General features: G+C 44.0%; 1 long non-coding RNA gene across 4 annotated transcripts in view; it reads left to right on the forward strand.

Moving 5' to 3' along the window:
• Positions 1 to 495: 495 nt before the first annotated feature.
• Positions 496 to 22,124, forward strand: part of LOC147913372 (uncharacterized) — an 89,890-nt gene continuing 68,261 nt past the window's right edge. The window contains exons 1-3 of one of the 4 annotated variants that reach the window (XR_015548859.1): positions 499 to 691; positions 3,276 to 3,373; positions 7,158 to 7,566. This is a non-coding gene — a long non-coding RNA (uncharacterized LOC147913372). Of the gene's footprint in view, positions 692 to 3,275; positions 3,374 to 7,157; positions 7,567 to 7,596; positions 8,763 to 22,124 lie in introns of those variants that run through there. The other 3 variants (XR_015548858.1, XR_015548860.1, XR_015548857.1) reach the window with 3 other exon arrangements.

The raw sequence follows: 22,124 nt of genomic DNA on the forward strand, positions 1-22,124 counted from the left end.
AGTATTTCTTTTAAGTGAGTAGGCCCCCACTGTGGCAGGTTGTTAGGCTCAGGGCCTTAAAATTGCTGTAAGCCTCTAGCCTATTAGGTCTCTTGTCAGCTCTCTGAGGATTGCAGCTGGGTGGGGCTGGCCTCAGGCACAGGAACACCCAATTGTTTCAGGCTTTGGAAGGTGGGGCAAACCTCCTATGTGGGTCTTTGAGAAACACAAGTCTTCTGCAGCTGACAAGCCCTGCAGCCCACAGGTCCACACACACAGTGAACACAGTCCTGCCCCGTGTGAGTGCCCCAACCTCCCCAAGCGGACCCAGTCTCTCCACGGCGGGAGCCCCACACATTCCACCACTGCCCCACACTCTCCACCCGCTCCTTGTGCACACCCTGCCCCGCTCAAGTCTGCTCAGTTGCCAGGCTGCAGAGAATCCAGTCACCAATCTATGCAGGCCCACAAGTTGCCTGAGGGCTTATTGTTGGGTGGGGCCAGTCTCTGGGGTGGGCTGCCTGCCCTGGCTGAGCTGGATTAAATCGGTGCTCTAGCGGGTGGGGCAGACCCTGGGCTAGCAGGCCCCAGGGAGAACTCCAATGGCGTCTGTGTCAGCACGCCCACACCGGGTCACAACAATGGCCGCCACCAATGTCCCAGTCCCTGGAGAGGTCTCACCCCTCACCGAGATGCACTCATGGCCTATTAGGTGAGTCTCTTGTCACCAAAGCACTGTGCACCTTTCTTTCTGGTGATTTTAGGATGCTTTCTGAAATGGGTGAGTTTGCGCGCGGGCCCTTTAAGAGCCAGTTTTAGTTTCTTTGTGAACCGGGTTTTCTGGGGGTACTCCCCAGTGTCCCAGCAGCAGGCACAGTCAGATATTATGCTGCTGGTCTCGATTGTGCTGGGTCCACAAAATGCCCACAGCGGGGGCGCTCCCCGGCTCAGGGCCCCGCGTCTCCAGGGAGGCTGCGTACCTGTGAGCTGCTCCCGGCGGCCGTGAAGCTGGCGGCTTGTGAAGGCGGCATTTTTCCTCTCCAGAAGGGAGTCTCTGCCTCTTCCACCTCACTTAGGATTGTCCGTTGTTGCAGGAGTTCCTCTTATCCAGTTTTCAGTTCTGTCTCAGGGGTAATTTTTCCAGGAGTAGTTGTAAATTGGCTGTGTCCATCCACGGGAGGTGAGGTCAGAGTCTGCCTACGCCGCCATCTTGACTCCACCTCCTTTTCTTTTCTTGATGCTCCTTCTTCTCTCTTTTGTCCTTTCTTCCATCCTCTCTGCCTTTCTAAGTACATTTTAGATTATTTTTGTTTTTAAGTAAGGTTCTGCATCATCTGTTCTTAATTTGCAAAGTCACTGGGTTATTTTATATTTTTCTCTCAAAAACTGAGTTGCTTTGAATTCACATGAAGCCTTTAGTTGGTTTCTTTTTAAACACCTGAGTATAGTCAGTAGACTTTCATAGGAAAAACAGCCCCTCTATTAAAGTGACCGACCACAGATTTGGGCCCTGTGAGCCGTTTGCTGTCTTCCTCGACGTGCTCATGGAGATGGCCTGGCATTTGACTGAAACATGTGCTTTTACACTAAACCATGCAATCCCCACTTATAAAAGGTTTCATTCCCCACTCCCTGCATTCTGAAGACCATATAATCTAGCACAGTATGGGAAAATGCTGCAATATTTTACAATTTAAAAAATTTTTATATTTTGTAACAGTTACAAAAAAGCAGACTATGACCCGCGGTTCTCCTGGAGCCGTGCTGCAGGCAAGTTCAGAAACAATAGGACCTCAACAGTATTTTGTTGGATGAAACATCAGCAGAAGCTGACAGTTTAGAGTTTGAGAGATGTGTGTAGGAAACGATTGCAGACATAGAGTCCCTCTGTAGTTTACATCTCCTTCAGCCGTGCTGTTTGTTCTATTCCATACACATACATACGTTCGAGTTTTAATAGGAAATTTTGAGTTAACCACAATCTCTGCTCACTTGTAAACAAGGAGTTTAATATGTTAATAAAATTTGACTTTCAAATAACTTCTCTGAAAAAAAAAACCAAACAACAAACTCACAGATTTCTTACGCAGAAAATACAGGCCAACTATCAGAACAGATAATCAACATTTTCTTAATCCCTCCTGAAACGATAATAATAGCAGCTAACATTTTTATAGCACTTGCTTACTTGTGGGCACTTGCCTAATTGTTTTAGATTACATGTAATTAATTTACATTAATCATATAATTTTCACAACTATTTTATGAGGTACGGACTTTAAATAATGATTGGAGATAAAAATAAATTTGCCTCAATAAATAAATAAATTTAGAGAGAAATAAATTTGCCTTAATATACTCATGTATAAAATGGGTATATTCAACAAATTTGATAGTGGGAAAACAATGGAAGGTATAACAAAATGGTTTAAATTATTTTTTCTAAACAGATATTTTAAGAAACTACTGAATAGTTTAACTAAAAACACTTTTTTGGTGTGTGGTTTGATCTTAAAATGTTCAGAAAAAAAAGTTTGACCTATTTAAGAAGTCTCTTAATCATTTCATGATATATGTAAATCAAGCCATTATGCTGTACACCTTAAACTTATACAGTGCTGTGTATCATTATATCTCAATGAAACTGGAAAAGAAAAAAAGAAGTCTCTTTGGACTAAAAGTCTCAAGGTTAAGCAAAGAAATTATTGAATGCAACAAACAATTTGAAAATGAAGAAGGGAGACATTCAAAGGAAGCGAGTAACCTTATTGCCAGGCAACTCTTTCATGATAGAACCAAAGGAAGACACAGGAACATACAGTGTATGCCATGGGGTTTGTGCTTTTTCTTTTTTCTGCTAGCCATAAGGAAGAGAACACTCAGGGTTTTGGAGCAGAGGAAAAAAGTTAACTTTCTCCTAGAATAGAAGATTCAGGGAATTTAGATTCCTGGAATAATTAGGAGATAGATACAGATAAAGTCCTAGTAATTAGAATAAGTAAATAAAGCAATAAGCTTTCTTGTCAAGTAAGAGTGTTCTGTCCACATAATATATATGTCTTAGGCAATTTCTGATCTTAAGAAAAGGCTCCGTGAGTCTTTTCTTAAAGTCAGAAGCATTAAACTTGAAGCCTAGTTCACTGGGTACCAAAACATACCTGGATGTGTGAGTTTCTTTAAATCTTGCTCTGTGTCAGCTTATGTTGGTTATTCAAAAGTTAGTAAATATTTTTCTTCTTAATATATTTTTGGAAAAGAATAACTGGCTGAATTGTGACAAGTGTATTACTTCTTAGCTGCAAAGTGTACACAGCTCACCTGTGTGTCCAAACTTCAAAGCATCCCTCTTCACCTGGTAGCAGCTTCTCTACTGGAAACATAGTCACTGTTCCAGGTGAGTATTTGTATGCTCGAATCTTTTGTGATCACACACATTTTATGCTTAATATTTTATAAAGGATTGTTACACATACTATATGGTAAGCTGAATAGTTTCCCATTTCTAATAACACCCTACCTGCTCAGAGCTTACTGTTTTCTGAGCTTTGTGGGAAGCAGCCAGAAAGCAGTGTATATTACCTGGCGCTCTGCTGAGACTTGTTCATTTCCTTCTCCTCTCAATTAAGTTTGGCACCGTGTTCCTCTTGCCTTGGCAGAAGGCGGAAATCAGAGCCTAGGAGGGGATGTAAATGCAGCACTGGGGAGCGCTCTGCTTCCCCTGTTGAGCCAAGTCAGCAGGCCAGGGACACCTGAGATGAGATTATGACAAGGCTTCTCAGCAGTCATGGCTAAAAGAGGCCAAGAGTGAAGGTAATCATCACCTTGCCTCGGGCTGATGTTACTTTTGTCCCCTATGAGAGCAATGGAGATAACCACGTCCCACGTTCAGATCTAAGGTCCCAGTCAGTTGTGGTTTCTCTTGCAGACAAAAGTGGTGCCAAAGAATATTACTGCTGCTCCTGCCTGAGCATCACTTTTCTCCTCATTTTAAATACTTTCAAGTATATATGGTTTGGAAATTGCTTCCTATTTAAAGTGAAAATAAAGAGAAGCTGGATACAAAAACCATAAAGTTATTTTTAACCCAACTGTGAAAATCTAGAAAAGAAGATACAAAAATGTTTAACAGTGGTTAAAATTTAAAAAGTGCCATTTTACGAGGAAATGTAGTTATTGGAGGAAAAAGCTTTAAATAAATAGGAGTTTTTTTTTCTTTTCCAAGCTTGGTCCCTAGAGACCAGTGTCCATAATATCTCTCTGTACACTCAGTTTACCCCTGTTCCCATCTCCATTACCACGTCCACTCCCAGCAGAGAGCCTGGCCTCCTAGCTTATTCAGAAAAGAAGCTATGAGGCATCTTTATGCCTCAATTTCCCTCTTGTCTGCTTCCAAAGTTACCATATATTTATCCCTCTTATTCTCCCTACTATCTTAGAGGAAAAGAAATCAGTCATTTCTTTCCAAAACCAATATTTTTCATCTTTTTTAAATGATCTTTCTCTTTTCCCACTTCTCTGGAGATTTAGTTTGTTAATTTTCCTACTCTATTTCTCTCTTCTATTTATTCCTTTCTCCCTGCCTGTAAATGTGTACAGGTTGTACAAAAACCTTCCCTAATGTCATACTCTCCATCCAGTTACTTCCCTTTTTCTCTCCTTTGTTTCACTGCCAAACTTTTTGATAGAGTTTTCTACACTTGCTCTTTTCTCATCTCTCAAGAACTCAATCCTTTGAAACCTGGCTTCTGTCCTCAGCACTCAACTGAATTCTTAGCAAAGGTCATCGTCGGTGATCTCAAATCCAGCGTCCTTCTGCGTGGTCATCTTACTGGACCTCACTCACCACAGCCCTCCCTTCTGCAAACTCCTGCCTGGGTTTGAGAAACAGCTCTCTTCTCCTTCCTCTCTACCTAGTGTCACCCTTGAATGTCACTCGTGGTTCTTTCCTGGGGTCGATTTTAATTGCGGCTGAGGAGATGGACTTAGCAATGGCTCCTACCATGTTCTTTCTAGTGACACTTCTAGGCGTGGATCACCCCTTGGTTTCCATTCTCTCTTCTTCCCTAGGGCATTAAGGAAATTAGAATGCTTCAAAATATTTGCCACTCAAATCCAGAAGTTGCCATTTTTGTTTCCCTTCTTGCCTTATCTAATAAAAGAAGTTACTTTGCGTGGCAATGGCCTTAGACATTCTCTTTGTCCTGTACTGGCTGTTGAAATGGATCAGAACAGAAGAGGGGTTTTATGAGGATATGTAAAAACTTGGAGCAGTTCTTGTTTCTGGGCCCCTTAGATTGACTTGAAATGAACATTTTGCACTACACTGTGCTACATCAAGTCTATGTGCCTCCGTGAGTCCAGACTCTCAGGAGAGGACATGGCAGCACATTTCCTTCTAGTGAAGAGTCATTGCATAAAATACTTTTGAGGAACAAGTACTGTACCTTTTATTTAGGAAATGGCAGTGCTTATTACAAGGTACACAATACCTCTTTACCACGGCATTGAGAAATGCCCAGGAGATCACCCAGGGAAGCCTTCCTATAGTCTCTGGGTATAGTATTCCCTTAAAGCCCTTCTCCAAAGTTAGATGATTCATTTAGGCTAAAATTTACACGCGAAGACTAGTTACTTGCCTACTTCTCATTTCAGCAAAGTCTTCCTTCCTCTTAGCTACTTTTTTTTCCTTTCTGCCCTTCCTTCCTTCTTGCTCATGGGGCTTTTTTTCTGGAAACCATTAAAAACCCCTGAAAAACTGCACTTTCAACTTGCTTCTAAAGAACAGAAGGCACAGATTGTGCAAACAGAAGACAGATGTTGTGCAAATACTAAACTGAAAGGGAAAAACTTCTTGAAAGGTAGCAAAGAAACCTGAAATAAGACGTCAGACTTGTGTACATCTCGTGACCCTGAGGGGGAAGGAGAGCAGAAAACTTGTCACAGAAGCTCTAGAAATTCCGAAGGACTTCCTGCCCCTGGGGTGTCAGTAAAGAATGACACATGATCACCCCAATAGTGGCTTAGAGTCTGAAAGTTCAAAATTCGTTTCACGTTGCACTGTTCACATGTCTTAGCAAAGTTTCTTCCCAGCACTCACTAAAAGCCCAATGTACTGTCTTTTTGTAAGAAGTAAAGATACTGATTTCATTGGGTTCAAATGGTCCTTTGGTTTTCCTTTTTTTAGACTTAGTTTTTAGAGGAATGTGAGCCCTCTTGATAATTTTCCAAGGAGCATTTATTTACAGTCACGCTTTTTGGTTATAAAGATTTATCAGAAGACTCTTCCTTTTCCTTACCTTATTTTCTACTTTTGTATATTCTAGATAGTTTCAAAGATTTACACCGGAATGAAACATGGCTTTAATTTAAAATGACAGTGACTTGGGTGGGAAGGGTTGATCATGCCAATGAGATTGTGTGTTGTCTGTTCTTTCCATTAGTCCCTCAATATTTACATTCATTTATGTCCAAACAAAAAGTTATTGTGTATTCCTTTGTGTTTAGTTTTGCTTCACAGTTCTTTTCCGAGTCAGAACACTCACTAATCACTGTGGGAGTTTAAGTTTCGAGTCTAATCAAATGCCATCCGGAGTCGGAAACTGCACAGCATCCATCCTTGAGAATAATCTATAATGTCCATCGGCAACTCAGCTGCAAAGTTTTTTCAGGATCTAATGTTTCTTCAGAAGTTGAATGGCAAACAGCAGGGAGCCTATCCTTTCGGTATTCCATTTTCAGTGGAGTGAGTCTAAGGTTTATATTTTAGGTACATGTGAACATAGCAATTCCAAATTATCTATCTTGCTGAATAGCAGGTGGGAACAGACAAAAAAAATGTGCAATTCAGGGGCTGGCCCAGTGGCACAGGGGTTAAGTGCTCGTGTTCTGCTTCAGCGGCCTGGGGTTCCCAGGTTCTGATGCCGGGCGCGCACTGATGCACTGCTTATCAGGCCATGCTGTGGCGGCGTCCCATATAAAGTAGAGGAAGATGGGCACAGATGTTAGCCCAGGGCCAATCTTCCTCTGCAAAAAAGAGGAGGATTGGCATCGGATGTTAGCTCAGGGCTGATCTTCCTCACAAACAAACAAAAAAAATGTGCAATTCAGTGGTTTCTTTTTGCTTGATTTATAATGATGTCACTGTAATCAGTAAAAAATAATGACAATATTTTTCTCAGACTTTGCCCTGATTCAGAATCACCTTGAAGGCTTGTTCCAAACAGATCACTGGGCCTCACCTCCAGAGTTTCTGACTCAGCAGGTCTGGGGAAGCCCGGGGACCTGCATTCCCGGGCAATGCTGATGCTGCTTGGACAGAGACTGCACTTTGAGAATGGCTGCTCGAATTACAACGTTTCAGTGGGGTAATCATACACGGTGATTTAAGTCAGGTTCTGTTTTCAGTCTCTGCGTATGCAAGAGAAACTGAAAGCTTAATGTGAGAATTTACCTTTTTGATGAAGAACACATATTGAGAAAAATATTTTTAAAAACCTATCTCCTATTACTTCAAAACTGTAACATAGCACATGTAAAACACTTGAGACAAAGAAGCCAAATCATCTTTTCCGCCGTCATTTGCTGCTATGGGACACCTCTCTCTGGTTTGCTTTGCAGATGGACCGTAGATTTGGTGTCAGATGGCTACTGTTGAGGCTGGGTCCATTTATACACAAAACCTGTCCAGTCAGCACTCCAGTTTGGCATCTTCAATCCAGTTGGCCTACTTGACATCACACTATTTAACTAACTGCCATCCGCCCAGCTGACAAGACTGAATCAGCACATCCTCCCACCGCCAAGTCACGGGGCACTAACTGTGTTTCTCTGGAAATTTTACTTTTGGAATTCAAACACAATTCAGAGTCCCTGCATCACTATTCAAATAAATGGTGCAGGAGTACCCCAGAACGTGTTTTTCTTGGTTTGTCCTCACTTTTTTTTTTTTAAGTTTTAGTTATTTATGGCTTTTGAAGCACCGTTAGAGCACCAGTCTTCTCTTTTAATATTCTCCACGTGATATTTCAACTTTTTGTAAAGCCCAAGTGTCAAAAGAGATAACAGATTGAGGAGCTGTCGCAAACACAAGCTCGAACACTATTAAAAAAGCGAGCAGAGACAGCAGCACCCAGCACCTGGGTGCAGCTCTAGACACGTGCACACGTCCTCGCATGCCGCGAAGAGAAGAGCCCCCTGCGGGGGCCGGGACTGTGCTTTCATGGGACACGTAGCTCTGGCACTTGCTGTACAGGCTGATGAAGAGCAATGGAAACGGTTTGAGTCTTCCACGCACACCGCAGCAGAAGTGCCTAAATATTTTTCTTTCCAAACATTTGGTGTCTGGTAATGTGGGCTCGGTCTGAAAGAGCCGTGCAATCCCTGTTGTCTAGACCTGGGTCTATGTTACAAAGGAAGCTTAGGGGAAGCCAAGCAACAATACTACATGTGGTCATGACTGTCAGTCATGTCCTTTCTTTGACCTGCCCCATCTAGATTGCTTCCCTCCACTTTTCAAGTGGGAATTGAGTGCAAAGGTAACAACTGCCACCAGGGAGAGGCCAAGAGAGCCAAAGAAGTCCTCTCAGCCTCTGCCTCCTTCCTTCATTCCATTGTGGGTCTCTTTGCCTCCTAGTTCTCCTTTTCACCATCCTCTTCCCCTTTCAACTTGATAGTCTAGGAACTGTGAAGTCACATACTGGTTGTCCACACTGCACGTGAGAAACAACACTTTATTTAGAGCTACAGCTAGAATAGACCTAATCTCAATTATGTTTGCAGGTGACTCAGTGTAATATTTTCATTTTTTCTTTCTTCTTTTTTCTCAGTCTCAGACTGAAGTCTCCTCTGGCTTTCCAACAAGCTCTCAGGTTACCTAATTGCCGAACTGTGTGCTCAAATAATGTAACTCAATACCAGCCTCTCCAAAATACAAGTTAAAAAATAATGATTTGCAAACATCACAGGCAAAAGCCAGTAAATATCTGAATTTTAATATTATCTGTGATTTTGGTATTAGGAATGGCTATTCTCCTTGATAATAGATAACATAGTATATTGCCTCATGTTATTAGTAGGCATTAAATTATTGATTGACTTTCCCTCTGTCCTACTAGCTTAATGATGCAAAAACGGAAAGATTGTGAGTGTATTTTTATAACTGTTTTCAACCTAATGGTTTGTTTAGTAAACCACATTATAACAAAAGTTCTTGAACTTGACAACTTTATCTTTACAAACTCCTAAGGCTATAGTTTTACAGTTATTAAAAACAATGTCCTTTGAGGATGCTAAGGCTAAAGACCAGTAAGAAAATCAAGTTGAAAACAGGAATAACATGGATTTAGTCTATTAATAAGCTTTTAGTGAATAGCTAATAGCCACCAGACTCATATATTTGGGCTTGAGGTAAAAAAGGCAAGGCAAGAAATTCTCTTTCTTTCTTAAACATTCATATTTGGAACCACATGAGCATTCCATAACAAATTCAACTTGTCTCCACACACTTTACTACCTGTTCTGGCTTGACATCATGCCTAAACAGTGACTTAGAAGAAGCAATTGCCGGGAGGAAGCCCAGCCATGAAGTTCTCCCCTGTTCTGAAAACGAAGCTGAGTGAATCCTGAGGAGCAGAGTGTCTCTCCTGAGACTCGGGCGGTGCTGTGCAGGGCCCTCCTCGGGGGCTGTTTGGAGCCACATTGTGTACTTCCCACTTGGAAAGGACATCCCCTGCGCTTGCGTGGTAAAGGGGCTCTGCTTTACGCACAGAGATGTAGACTGAGACTCTCTGGGGAAAGAGCCCTTAAACCCTGAGAGCTTTCAAAGGTGAAGGAGGGCAATGTTGGACTAGGCTGGAATTCTACAGAAGAGATATTTTAGAGAGTTGGGCTTTAGGTAAGGACTCAGGGGCTGAGGACTTTGGGCCAGGCTTTCTCAGATCCTCTGGTTTAACTTGGAGGATAGTGCCTGTTGTGCCAGCCTTTCAAGATGGTGGCTTGTGATCTTCATACCTTTGATTATGACTTGTCAGAATGGGATAGGATGATGGTAATATGTCAGTACATGTTTTCCATTGGAAAAAAAAAATGAGAGGATCATGAGATCTTGAGTATTTGGGGGAACACTTACAGACTTCAACAACTACTTATTGATGGATTTAAATGTACCTTTTCAATTCAGAACAAAACCTGGTGTTTGCTGGTTTCATGGCCACTCCCAAAAGGGAAGATTAGCAAGTCTATTGTTTTTTTCTCTGGGCCGTAGGGTAGGAAGAGACTGTGGGGCAGGGTGGTGGTGAGGGAACAGGGAAGGGACCAAAGAAAGCTTAATCCTTTGAAACATTTGCATTCTATTTTATTTATTTATTTATTTATTTTTTTGTGAGGGAGATCAGCCGTGTGCTAAGATCTGCCAATCCTCCTCTTTTTTTTTTTTGCTGAGGAAGACCGGCCCTGGGCTAACATCCATGACCATCTTCTTCTACTTTATATGGGACGCTGCCACAGCATAGCTTGCCAAGCGGTGCGTTGGTGTGCACCCAGGATCTGAACCGGCGAACCGCGGGCTGCCGCAGCAGACTGCATGCACCCAATTGCTTGCGCCACGAGGCCAGCCTCCATTTACATTCTATTTTAATTTACTGAAGATTCAGATTATGATCTTCATAATCACCATGAGAAATACTGAGGGTGGAAAGGAAAGAGCAGATTTTATATACTCATTGTTAGAGAATACTATCATGGGCAGGGGCCAGCTGCCCAATGTGCCAAGAAGCCAATACTATGGCATTGGCTTTTGAGAGAAGAGAGAGCTTTGTTGCATGGTGGACCAGCAAGGAGACAGGAGGCAAAGCTCAAATCTGTCTGCCTGAGCTGAAGTGGGGACAGACTTTTAAAGAGTTGGGAGTGGGAGTGGTTATGCAATAACCTCTACATGCTGGCTTGGCAGAGTCTGACTGGAGTGTGGGAGCATAACAATCTTATATGTCTGGTGTGCTACAAATCAAGGGACCCTCGCTTCTTATTAGATTTCTCATGCTGCTTTCTTTTCACACTGAGTTCCGTAGTTAGGGAACTTTTGGTTCCTGGGTGGCTCGAGGTCCTCTGAGAACAAGGTTTCCATCTTCTGAACGTGCTCCAGCTATGTGACTTGCAGTTTTGCTTGTTGGCCCTGGAAGATAACTTTGATATTTTGTTATTGATACTGCAGCATACAATAGGGCCAGAAGAATTGATCTGTGATGGTTACAGTACCACAAACACAGGAGCCACGATGCCTGGTCTTACAAAGGAAAGTGGCAGAAGCTGTAGACTCTAGGGTGGGGCAAATGAGGCACTCATCTCGGGTGCACACTTGAAGGAGGTCCCAAAAACTTGGGTCATCAAGATAAGAAATTTTGTGCCTGAGGCAAATGCCTCACTCCCCTTCCCCTAGTCCCATTGATGGACTCTAAATGAATTCGACTGTCTGCTGTAAAGAGGATTATAGCAAGCAGAGTTCTCAGGGCAGGGGCCAGGGAGGCTGTCCTCAGTTGGTTTTTAATTTGTAATGGGGACATCTGAGATAATAATTATGTCAGGCATAAGTGACTCAATGAGCTCTTTGAAAATGTAATGCAGAAATTCCATAGTTTCAAAAATATACTTAGAAATGTAAGCTTGACTTTAGTATGTGTAGTGAGTTGAATGGTGGCCTCTAAAGAGATCTGTCCATGTCCTAATCCCTGGGACCTGTTAGTGTGACGTTATTTGAAAAAAAATTCTCTGCAGATGTAATTAAGGATTTTGAGATGAAGAGATCATCCTGTATTATGTTGGTGGGACCTAAATCCCTTAGAAGAGTAAGACAGAGGGAGATTACACAGACAGCAGAGGAGAAGGCTGTGAGAAGAGGCAGAGATTGGAGTGATGTGGCTACAGGACAGGGAACACCAAGGAATGCCAACAGCCAGTAGAAGATGGAAGAGGCAAAGAACAAATCCTCCCCTGGAGCCTTAGCAGGAGTGCAGACCAGCCTGCACCTTGATATTGGACTTCTAGCCTCCAGAACTGTGAGTGAATAAATTTCTGCTGTGTTAAGCCACCAAGCTTGTGGCATTTTGTTACAGCAGCCACAGGAAACCAATACAGTATGGCAGTGAATTGACAAATGATAGCATAGGCACAGAGATTTTAATGTTAGTGAAGGTGCTACTTGAGGAGCAGTGTCATCTACAGACTAAAGAGTCTTAAAGATTAGACCGAGGGTGGGCCTTAAGTAGGGTGACCATATAATTTATGGACCAAATCAGAACACTTTTGAGAAAAGAAGGGGATACTACCAATGATTACACCTGGACAGCAGGTGCAAATCCTGGACCAGCTGCCCTGTGTGATTAATGGCTTCAGCTATTAATTTTCAGCAAATTAGTGGTCGCTGGTGAGTTTGTTATTGGAGCCACAATCTCAGATTATTAATTATAGATGTTCAAGGAGTTCGTGTATGATGCAAACACTTCAGGGCATTTTTGTTAAATAGATCAATTGGAGAAATGAATACTGAGGGGCCTTTGAAGCAAGGATTTTATGTGGCAAAAACCACCAAGCAGATGTATTTATAAAAGCAGAGAATCTGACTGCTGGGAAGAGAGAGCTCTGGAAACCTGGAGGACCAGCAGTGCCTGTTTGGGAACCTCAACAGGCGGTGCGGAGGGTTCTGGGCCAGCTCTCCAGTTCCTCCGGAGGTGGCGAAACTGATACATGTGTGTGTTTGTCGTCAGCGGCAGTGTTTGCCATTCCATCTGAGTCTCATGGCATCTTAATTATTAAACAGCCTGAGGAGCTTCAGAATTTGGGCAAGAAAAGTAGGAAAAATATATATTTTTCTAATATTAAGGAGTATACAAAATCCTTATCTGAATCTATGTAGCAGGGAAGAATTATAACTTCATAACCATATAACACTATATACTTTGGCTATAACATTCTTAAATAGAACAATTAGTTTTATGTTTTGGTTTAGAAATCTAAGTTCATCATGACAACATAACACTTTAAATTTTGATATATATTTGGTATTTCTCTGGTTTAAACTGTGCTAAATATGCTGTAGCAATGCAAAAAAAATGTTTTCTATATTTCTAGGATATATCAGGAATATCTAGGATATATGAGGAATATCTAAGATTCAGCAATTCAATTAAAAATATTTCTGTGCACCAGCTATGTGCTGGGCACTCTGCTGCGTGCTGGGGATGCAAAGATGTGGACACATACTCCCTCTGTCCCACTTTCTGTCCTCTCCTCCCTGCTCTGCGCCCTGGGAGGCTGACCTCCACCAATGGGCTCCCTTGCCTTCTGGCTTTTGGTTAGTGTCGGCTGCACCTGCTAAGCAGGGCTCATCTCCTGTCAGCAGCTCTGTCCATATGGCTTTTTCTGATTCTAGAAGAGTTCAGGTAACTGGTTAGGTCTAGGGGTGGTGAATAGATGGGTTGGAGGGGCGTGGACAGGGGAGGTGAGAGAGGGGAAGGAAGGGTACTGTATGATTTCTTTCATTTTCCTAAACCCTGCTCACATCTTTGTAAATAGTCTTATTGTTAAACTCACTCCATATTACTAATTTGAGGGGCCAAGACCCTAATAGATGAAGATACAGACTCACCATCAAGGAACTCACATTCTTGCTGGTGAGACCGACATATAAACAGCCAACTGTAATGTAAAGTGAAAACTTTTACAGTCAAGATCTGTGCAAAGAGATGTGAGAGTCCCGAGGAAAGAATGATGAAGACTTCCCTGGAGAAGTAGAGGGGGAGAGAGAGACAGAGTGGGCTTCACCCAGAGGGTCGCATTTGGGCTGTTGGGGCTTCAAAGGTGGTGGGATTTCCTTGCATCTTTATAGATCTCAAGACCTCAGAGATCTTGGGCTTTTTAGGTGAAGATGGTGGCACAGGCTCAGGAAGAAAGAAGAAACTCCTAGAGACTCCATTATGCTGGGGTTTCCACGTGATGAAGTGAGCAATGAACCCAAGTCAGAAAGCTGTCTGAGTCCTGAAGTCGCTAACTAACTGTGTGGATGTAGGCAGGCTTCCTAACCTCTCTCAGTGTCAACCGCCTCGTCTAACTAATGGAGAGGATAATTCCTCCCCTTCGTCTTGTAGGGTTTCTGTGAGGCTCAAAATGAAATAGTCCTATAACGTTTTTACAGTGCTGCAGGACTAAAGCGCTAGACTGATGTGGAGCACAGAGGTGTAGGTACAGACGGGGCAGGATTAGCAGGAGTTGGTAATAACTGAAGCTGGATGATAGGTGCATGCAGTTCATTACACTGTTTGCTCTACTTGAGTGCATGTGTGTGTGTATGTAAAACGTCTACTTTGAAATAATTGACTTATTTCAATTGCAAAAGATATTGTAAAAACAATACAAAAAAATCCTGTATATGCTTTACCCAGATTCCCCAATATTGATAGCACCTCTTCTGCTTTATCATTTTCTGTGTACGTATGTGGATGTATGTATACGTGTGCATGTATTGTTTTTTTACTGAACCATTTGAGAACAAGTTGCAGACATGATGCCCTTTACCTCTGTGAGTGTATGTTTACTACAAACAAATTCATTGGCTTACATAGTGCACTCTCATAGTACAATGACCAAAATTAGGAAGTTAACACCAATACAGTACCATTAGCTAATCTACATATTTCATTCAAATGTCACCAGATGTCTCATAATATCCTTTATAGCTAAAGAAAAATAATTTTTTCTGGTCCGGGATCCAATCCAGGACCACACATTGCATTTAGTAGTTGTTTGTTTAATCTCTTTAGTCTCCTTAAGTCTGGAAAAGTTCCTAATTCTCTTCCTCTTCTTTCATGACCTCACCTTTAAAAAATATATAGGGTATTTATTTTGTAAAATGTCCCTCAATTTAGGTTTTTCTGATGTTTCCTTATGCTTAGATTCAGTTTATACATTTTTGGCAGGAATCCCACAGAAGTTGTGTCCTTCTCAGTGCATCATATCAAGAGCTACACAGTACGTGTTTGTCGTATTGTTAGTGATTAACTTTACTTGATTAAGCTCATTTATCGCAGAAAAGTTACATTTTCTCTTTGTCATTAATAAGCATCTTGTGGGGAAGTAATTTACTATCATATATTGTTTAGATTTTTATAATAAAAGTGAGGAAGACAGGGAAATCAAGAGTTTAGTTTAGGTAAGTTAAATTTAGGACATCAAATAGGCAGTCATGTATATGAATATGAAGCTCAGAGATGTGTTCTAAGATAGTGTGGTACAATATAGATGACAGATTGAGTGGATTGAAGAGAAAATAGTAGGTAAGGAAGTCAAGAGCCTTTTTAGAATTCTTTTATAAATTTTGGTGTGAGAAAGAGCAAAATAATAGGATAGGGAGCTGACAGAGAATATAAGGTCAAGAAAGGATTTTTTTAATGTTGGGAAACACAAGAACATTAATACATGCTGACAGGAAGGATGCAGCCAAGAGGGGGAGGGGATGATGCAGCAGAGAGGGGGTGGGGATGATGCAACTGAAAGGGAGGGGATGGTGCAGCTGAGAGGGGAGGGTGGTGCGGCGGAGAGGGAGGGGTGGAGCGGCGGAGGGAGGGGGTGGTGCGGCGGTGAGGGGAGGGGTGGTGCGGCGGTGAGGGAGGGGGTGGTGCGGCGGTGAGGGGAGGGGTGGAGCGGCGGAGGGGAGAGGGGTGGAGCGGCGGAGGGGAGGGGTGGAGCGGCAGGGGAGGAGGTGCGGCAGGGGAAGGGGTTGGAGCGGCGGAGGGAGGGGTTGGAGCGGCAGAGAGGGGAGGGGGCGGAGCGGCAGAGAGGGGAGGGTGGAGCGGCAGAGGGGAGGGGCGGAGCGGCAGAGGGGAGGGGGCGGAGCGGCGGAGAGGGAGGGGTGGAGCGGCGGAGAGGGGAGGGATGGAGTGGCAGAGGTGAGGGGGCGGAGCGGCAGAGGTGAGGGGGCGGAGCGGCAGAGGGAGGGGCGGAGCGGCGGAGAGGGAGGGATGGAGTGGCAGAGAGGGGAGGAGGATGGAGCGGCGGAGAGGGAGGGGGCGGAGCGGCAGAGGGGAGGGCGGAGCGGCGGAGAGGAGGGGCGGAGCGGCAGAGGGGAGGGGTGGAGCGGCGGAGAGGGGAGGGCGGAGCTGCGGAGAGGGAGGGATGGAGTGGCAGAGAGGGAGGGGGCGGAGCGGCGGAGAGGGGAGGGTGGAGCGGCGGAGAGGGGAGGGATGGAGTGGCAGAGGTGAGGGGGCGGAGCGGCAGAGGGGAGGGGTGGAGCGGCGGAGAGGGGAGGGGCGGAGCGGCGGAGAGGGGAGGGATGGAGTGGCAGAGAGGGGAGGAGGATGGAGCGGCGGAGAGGGGTAACAGGAGCTGTGAAGTCTCAGGATGGGCGTGCGGCGCCCTTGGGTTCCCGTCCCAGCTCCGCTGCTCACTGGCTGTGTGACTGTGGCAAGTGGATCAGATTCTGTGCCTCATGCAGGCGTTTGAAAAAGAGGGCTGCTGCGAGGATTGAGAGAGGTTGTGTTCCTAAAGGACAGGACGGGGCCTGCCCAAAGTGAGTGCCATGTAGTGCGAAGTCAGGTAGGATGTGGGACTCTCCGTCACGTAACAGCTTAGAATTGTTTCTCTCTGAAGTCTGGGGTATTTCCTCAGATCTGTCTTCTCTTTAATTATATCTGATTTGTTATTTAACCCATATTTTGAGTCTTTCACTTCAATAACTATATATTTCATTTTTAGTTCTGTGTAGATTCTCCTTTTTTAGAGAGTGTCCTGGTCTTTTACATGGTTTCTATTCCCCCTTTTAACTTTTTAACTATTTAAACATAATTATATAGTCCCTTTCTAATATTTCAATTTGGTGGGGAGCACATATTTTCCTGTATATTTCCCTTATGGTGATTCATCTTCTTCTGTGGTTTGTAACTGTTTACTGTGAGCTCGTCTTCTACTGCAGTTGTTTCTGTGGGTGTCCCATGAGCCTCCCTAGGAAATGTCTCTACAGACTAGTTTTCCGTTTTCTTTTGCCAAGTGTTCCATGGGTTTCACTGATCTGGAAACCATTTTTATGTTAGTTTTGCAGTTTATGATCCCATAAATCAAGACTCTAGGCTTGCAAGTGGCTCAGGAATGGGATTTCATTTCTCATAGAATTTTTTTTTGTTCATTTATTTCATTTTTTATTTTTAAATCAGAGCCCTTTCCAGAGACAAGCTGGTAGTCAAGTTTTTCTAGAACTTCTTTCCAAGGACTTAGCTGTATAAAGCATTTCCCAGTTTCAGCTCCCTACTTTGCAGAGGCCTAAGACCACAGCAAAATGCCCTTCTTGGAGCATTAAAACCTCACCCTTTTGGACCTATATTCAGGTTCAACGTCCCCCTGGGCCACCAGAGGCATCTTGTAAGCCTGCTACTCTGCCTGAGACCTTTCTTGCTCTTGCTGAACTGGAGAAGGTCCATTTGTTCCTTTAATCTCGGCTATATATTTACAATTTTTTGTTATATTGTATGTGTTTGTAGAAGGGATGGAGTCTATTTTAGTTCATATGACCATGTTGTTGGAACCAGAACTCTGCCACTTGATATAAATAGATATAGATATGTAGATGTAGGTATAGCTAAAGAGAGAGACGCAGCGTGGTGGAGATTTTCCTGAAGAATGTGCAAACCATTCTTTCTCTAGATTCTCTGAACTCCACTCCTGGGTGAGGCCAGACCAGGGCTGTGCACCAGGAATGCATCTCGCTGGGCCTCTTGTAGAACTGCCCTTCCTGAATTGTAGTTTGGCATGATAGCCTCAGCTTTATAGGCAGATTTTATAAGAAACAGCCTTGTGAACCCCTCGCTGCCTTTACTGTGAAGATCTTGTTGAAGACCACATCATGCCTTTCTGTCAGTGCTACTCCTGAGTAACTGGATTGTTTTTCCTTTATGGAAACTCTGAATTGAGTAACTACTCATGTTTTCCTCTTTGAATGGACTGTTAGAAAGCTTGGAGACCAGTTTGTGGCCAACTTCTAATACGAGTATAAGGTTCTTGGCATGCATTATTGGATTCTAACCTCACTCGATTTCACTAGGCTTATTTTCTCTTTTATTCTCATCTATTTAAAATGTACTTTCTTTTGCTGTATTCTATTAACTATGCAAACTATTTTATGTCTTTGACAGGGTGGGGTGAATGATGTGTCTATGAACGAATAACATTAATGTGCAAGGCACCAAGCTGGTTGAATGACACAGTAAATTGACCTCTATGAGTTTGTTCTAGGGGCAGAAAGTAATTTATAATCCAAGAGCCACAAGAGAGTTAAAACACCACTAATAGGCAACTATTAAAAGTTCAAACTGGAGAATGTTTAAAGAAATGGGACACACACAACAACAAACTATTTATCTAATGCTCTTCTCACGTATACCAATGGGAAATATATAATAATAAGTCAGTAACGATTATCTCCTTTTTGTAGATTCTGGTTGGTTTTTATCTTCTTCTTTATGTGTTCTTTATTTTCCAAAATTTCCATAATAAATACATTTGTTGTTAGTGCTGTCCAGTCGATTCCGACTCCCAGCGCCCTGTGGACAGCAGAGCAGAACCCTGCCCGGTCTTTTTCCTCCAGCCTCTCACCTTCCCGCGCTACACCAGACAACGCTCCGCTACTATTCATAGGGTTTTCACGGCCAATTTTTTTCAGAAGTGGGTGGCTAGGTCCTTCTTCCTAAATAAACATATATTTCTATTATAATTATAAAATGGAGAAAAAGATGAATACCACCGTGTCTCTCAGGGCCATAGGAGGAAATAGCATTTACCCCAAAAGGTTCAAATGAAGTGACTTGAATGATGGATTAGCTACAGAGGTGTGCGCTGGGTTAGAGGAACCAGCAAAGGTTGTTCTGGCTCCCAAAGTCTAATAACAAAGGGAGCTGTTAGCACCCCGGGGGGTTGGATGGTATGGTGGTATGGGAGAAAATAGAGCTGGAGCCTGCGAGGGGGTGCCGTTCCACTGGAGCTGTAGTCACAGAGGAACACAGCTGCTTTCAGAGACACTGTGCCAAGGCAGGGAGGCAGTAGGAAGAAATCCTTAGTCCTTTCTCTCCTTTATCCTCTGTGATGGTTGTTTTGTGTGTCAATTTGACTGGGCCACAGGATGCCCAGATATTTGGTCAAACATTATTCCGGGTGTTTCTGTGAGGGTGTTTTTGGATGAGATTAAATCAGTAGACTGAGTAGATTGCTATCCACAGAGTGGGTGGGCTCATCCAATCAGTTGAAGGCCTGAATAAAACAAAAGAGGTGACTCTCCCCTGAGTAAGAGAGAATCCCTCTTGCCTGACTGCCTTTGGATGAGGACATTGGCTTTTTCCTGCCTTTGGACTCAACTGAAACATTGGCTCTTCATGGGTCTCAAGCTGGCTGGCCCTTAGCCTGGAAGTACACCTTTTCTGGGTCTTCAGCCTGCTGCTGACTCATCCTGCAGATCTCGGGACTTGTCAGCCTCAGCCTCCATAATGATGTGAGCCAATTCCTTATGATGCACCTCTTTATATATTACACACGCACACACACACATCCAACTGCTCTATTTATCTGGAGAACCCTAGTACCAGACTAACACATGCTCTGATCTCCTGCTAGTGCCTTCCACTGGCCAAACCCAGCCAGCAAGAGACCTGGGTGATGTCACTTCGGGGCTCAGAGCAGTGCAGAGGGGGACAGTGCATGATTCCCAGGGTTGTGCATGTTGAGGAGGTAGTGGGGGGAGGGGGGCAGACAAGTAAAGACAAATAGAATGCTGTGGTGGTGCAGAGAAGGGAGAGGTAGGAACCAATGGAGAAAACTTTATTGTGGAGGTGGATTTTAAGCAATTTTTCTGAGGATCGGATGAAATTATGACAAAGTTATTTAGTAGCTATAAAGTTCTATAATATGCCACCTCTTAGGAAGATTAAGGTACATAGTACTACACACTATAGGATGGTACTACTTACACAATAAAAATTATAGTAATTATATTATTAGTTCACTGTGCCTAGCACTTACCATATGCCGGGCACTGTGCTGAATGCTTTACACGAGGAATTGGATATTTCCTTTTTAAACATTAGATGACGCAGACACGTGGACCCCTTCGCGGAGACCTGGGCGTCCAAGTGAAACGCAGCAGGCGGTTGGAGGACTAACTGCCATGTGCTCTGAAAATCAGAGGCACTAAGGACCGAGGAGACCATGCTGCCATTTGGCTTGCATGTTTATTCGCTGCGTTCCCAGTTATTGCCAGAGCAACACTGGCCGTGTGGTCAAGCCAAAGCCACTTCACGTATAGAGAGAGCAAATGCGGAAGCCCCCACGGGAACCTGTTCTGTCCTTGCAGGAGAGAAACCCCTCCCACTCGGGTGCCCCCCGATTATCTCCCCTGGCCGAGGCTGTGGGCAAACCCAGGAAGTCAGTAAAACAGAAGAAAGCTCAGACGGCTAGGATTAGACACACGTCAGTCCTGGAGAGGAGACAGGAGGCGCTCAGTTTCTGCTAAGATGAAATCTACTTCTACCTGTGTTGCCCGTGTCTTGCGAAGCCTGTGGAAGAAGGAAGGTGGTGGTCGTTGTGGTGTCAGATATCATCCGTACGTCCCTTGACGGGAAGAGAAAAAAGGCACGAGTGAAAGGAAGCCAAGTGAAAGGGACCAGATGGTCCTCTGCGAAGTGGTAATGCTCACTGCCAGGTGGGTTGCTCCCCCTTTCTGTCCCTAGGCCTCTCCTAGGCCAAGCGTGTTGAAGCTCCGCCCGAGGTAGAGCCTGACACCAAGTCTGACTCACATCGGCCCTCAGGTGGCTCTCCTCACTAACAGACCGGAGAGGAATGTTGGGGCTTGTTCAGGGTTCGGGTCAAGAACATCCAGTTTCATGGCTGACGTGACAAAGAACACTGTATTCCAGCCTGAGCTGTTACTGGGCACTTTAGGAGACACCATCATTGTTATATCCCGAGCTAAAGCACCCGGTGAACCACTGGATCCTGAAGAACAAGAGAAGGTCAACCCTGTGACACCAAAATGAAACAGGAACGGCACCCATGAATGCAGATGGCGACAGCCCAGAGATTGACCACTGTCTACACAGTTTCAGGACTAATCTGATATGGCTACCCAGGACCTGGGACCAGTGCCACAGGGTGGGAGCAGGGGAGGAGCCTTCTGTTCCCATAGACCTTCAGGTCACAGGTCTGGGAGCCCAGGAGCTTGGATTCTGGTCCCAACTCTGTCTCTTAAGTGGTCTTATGGCCACAGGTGGGCGAAATAGCTTCTCTGGCTTCAGCTTCCTCGTAATTAAAATGATACAGTTGTGCCAGAAGGCCTGTAAGGACTTTCCCTGTAGTGGGTATAGCTCTATTGAGTTTCAGAACCTAAGGTAGTGGCATCTAAAACCTGGGTTCCTGGTCTCTGCCTCTGCTGGTATCCTTCAAGGGAGGAGCAGATAGTCTCAGCTCCAGAACCCTGGTACCAAATGTCCATACTGCTTGGGTTGTCTTGGATTCTGACCTCTAGCTGTGGTCTAAGAGAGCTCTGCCAGTGGTAGACAACAAGCTGTCACTAGCTTATCCTATGCCATGGCAGACATCACTAGTGGATCATGCGTTATTTTCCTAAAACCCTCCTCAACCCAGAGCTCCAAGCAAATACTACTAATAAATTTGAATAGGCTTGCTGGATGAAACTTTTTGTCATCCCTGCTCTCATCTCTTTCTTTCCAGGTTGACATTCTTCGTTGGATAGCATCAAATTAATTGGCTTGCATGGCAAATTTAGCTATTATAGATGACCACATTTTAATTAGGGCTTTAAGTAATTGAACTCTTTAGGCAACGGTCTTTGTATTTAAGTATTATAATAATGAAGAAATTTGTTCTCATAATTTAGCACTGGGTGAGCAAAGATGTAAGTGCCACAGAATCATGGCATGTGGAGAAGAGGAACAGCAAACATGTGTCTGGACATCCCTTTGGTTCCCTGGCAGAAACACAGTGCAGTTACTCACAGCACATTCAGTGATAATATTGTTTTTATCAGTTTTGAGTAATGGTGTTACTTGCATCTCCTTTGGGAGATTTCCATAACGGAATGGAGTTTCACAACATTTGGCCCTAAT

This window comes from Ceratotherium simum, chromosome 28 (genome assembly GCF_057802395.1).
Source record: "Ceratotherium simum simum isolate JZ-2026a chromosome 28, ASM5780239v1, whole genome shotgun sequence".
Taxonomy (NCBI): domain Eukaryota; kingdom Metazoa; phylum Chordata; class Mammalia; order Perissodactyla; family Rhinocerotidae; genus Ceratotherium; species Ceratotherium simum.